We start from the raw sequence: 3,079 nt of genomic DNA, 5'->3' as shown, positions 1-3,079 counted from the left end.
CTGCACTTGTGCCACAGGGTGCTAGATTTAGCTACAACAATATGCATGTAAACCAGTGAAAAAGAAAGATTTCACAATGAATACCAACACACTCCGAGTTTAAACGCATCCACATATAAGAAGAGAGTGAAAGCACAAGACAAGCATTCTACGAACTTAACATGGTGCTATGACACACCATGTGCAGAAGATAAGAATGTGCACTCTTTTGACTGTGACAGACAAGCAAACATGAGAAAGAGAGACAACTTACGCTTTTCAAGTGTGCTTGTTGTGTATGATTCCTCTAGTGCATAAGCGATGGGATCATGTGATTCCAGTGGAGGAAGTGAAATCTGTGTGTTGGATTGATCTTCAGTGCATACAGATGAATGATGAGGAGCCTTGGGTGTTTCACAAATTTTCTTATCAGAAGTGGAACTAACCTCAGGATAGTGAGGGCCTGACATAACCATCAGCTCAGGCTGAAGTGCCTTGACAGCCTGTAGGGTTTCCACATCGTCAATAGATATATCATCGGAGACCAGTGGCTTTGAAATATTAACAATGAGTGAATCAACATCATGATCAAATGAAGAAGTACAGAGATCATGACAACCATGATCAGAAAATTTGGGATATTTGTAGTCATCCTCATGATTTGATGAATCATACATAGGGGTAGATGAGAAGAAAGAATATTCACCCTCTGTGTTTCGAGAATAAGTAGATGAAATGTCAAGTGGATTATCAATAAAAGATTTTTCCTCTCTGCTATCAAATGATGGACTTACATCAGGTGTGTTCTATGAATAATCAATAGTAGATGCATGAGTCGATGGATTTACTAAGGAAAATCACAAATAACAGAATCATCAAAGATGTCAAGAAAAAATGGAGGAGGCACAGATAGAAGGAGGTCATCCTTCACCATTAGTTCATGCTTAGATTCACAATCACACTCTTCCTAAATAAAAAAGCAAGTCAATTGTGTAACATCAACTCCGTCGATAGCTTGATCCTCATTCACAACATGTGTGGAGTCTGGAATGGAAGAACACAAGTCAATACAATCCAAAGGATCGGCAGAATGTGGGGACAAAGATTGAGGTAACAAGTGCATATGACAACCCATGGGCTTCCCATCCAAATCTGCGTAGAAATTGAGAGTAGTGACGGTGGGGAAGCTGACAGTTGAATAGACTTATGTGCATGCTCTCCCACATCAGTCTGTGGGGGTGGAGTTGTTTGATGAGGGGAAGGTGGGAAGTCACTTGTGACAGTGACTGTGACTTCTTGTGATTGTGCAACTCCATCACCAAACTATGCTGAGCAGGGTTTGAGATTTTTCTTCATTTTTGGACAGAGCGATTTGTAACAGACATAGTCATATCTTTCAATAAGATATTGGAATTTTATTTGACTTTTCGAAGCTTCAAAAGAGATACAACTGAAACACCTCCAAAATTCCTCTAGAGATTCATGTGGGGCCTTCTATTGTTTTAACATTTTCTTATCAGGTGCTTCAAGATCAAAATGGTGAATAATAGACTCTATTAGATCACTAAATTGCCTGAATGATTGCACGGAGTTATGAGGCAATATGTGACACCATAGCAATGGGTAGTCACGAAGTGTGTGTGCGAGCAGCATACAGACCTCTGTTTCATTAAAAACTTCCACGTTCTCCATGAGCACATGGAAGCCATATAAGTATTCAGGCCAAGCCACTTCGCCTTCACCATCATATGTGATTTCTGACAAGTCATCTGATAACTCCCTCTCGACGTCAAATATATGTCCGTTGGACAAATATTTCGGAAGGTGGACTATAAAAAATTCCATACTAGGTATGCGAAGATTCAAAACAATTGAGAGGACTCAGCTTGTCATCTAACCCTCCTTCTAGCGCCAGAAATGTTGACGGTGCAGGACCCCCAACATTCAGGGGATCTCCCCTATATTAAGTCCCAACTAGACCTCACATCATTTGGTGTAGGAGTCCCATCTGGTATGATGGCCTGGTTGCCATTATCATAAATATATTCCTTACCTCTTTCTTGTCAGCACATGAGAGTGGTATTCTTAATCTTCAAACAACAAGGTTTGTGTGCCTCGTGAGTGCTTAGTGTAAGTTGTGTCTAAGTTCTTTCACTATAGAGGGAGAGGGTGAGAGTGGGTCTCAAGTCGAAAGGGAATAGTCCCAACTTAGTTAGATATACACAACACAGAAGGACATGCACGACTTCTTGTGGAGTAGTCGACACGGATGTGGCAGTCAAAAACATGAAGTGAACATATAGCATGTATGACACCCAGTGGAGTAGTCCACATGAGTGTAACGGTCATTATAATAAGTTTACAGGAATGAATCTATCTAGTGTTCGGCTGATCAGAGTTGACTCAACTCATAGATTTAACCAAGATATTTTACTTCCGTGATGTTGTTAAAATTGCATTTAAAAGAGCATAAACATATATGCATGTTGTAAAGAAGAAGGAACATGACAAGAATCAGAAAAATAAAACACAAGAGGTTTATAATGGAGTTTGTACAGGAGGGACTACGTCTCTCGGCCCTGGTGTCAAGATGGTGTAGGTCGCTGCATTAACTGCTAGAAAGAGTCATGATGTACATTCATGTGTTTTCTCTATCATACAAGGAATATTCCCTCACGCAGGAGTGGCTCCAAGAGATGTTTCCCTGCAGGAACTCTCATTCAAAAAAACAAGAACTCCTATCAGCATGACATAATTTCACGTATATTAATAACGAGCATCCCACCAACATGGCATCAAAGAGATCTCAAATCAGACATACATGGTGACACATGAGTATCCTGTCAACATGATGAAAAAGGGATCTCAATCAAAACATGACAATAAGTACATCTCACATCAAGAACAAAACAAGATCCCACATCAAACATCAAACAGGGATCTATACAGCACAATGCATCTCAGACAAAGAGATAAAGAAGTACATGATCACACTGCATATACCTCACATCAAGGAGTTATCTAAAGAAGAGGATGATAAACTGCTGGATCTAGCAGCACCATCAATCTCGTGGCATCGAATCTCATGGAAATGATTGCT

The sequence above is a fragment of the Pinus tabuliformis genome, chromosome 4_1 (assembly GCF_031772625.1).
Source record: "Pinus tabuliformis cultivar Carrire ecotype Pingquan chromosome 4_1, CPIR1, whole genome shotgun sequence".
Taxonomy (NCBI): domain Eukaryota; kingdom Viridiplantae; phylum Streptophyta; class Pinopsida; order Pinales; family Pinaceae; genus Pinus; species Pinus tabuliformis.
Note: the sequence above shows the minus strand (reverse complement) of the source record.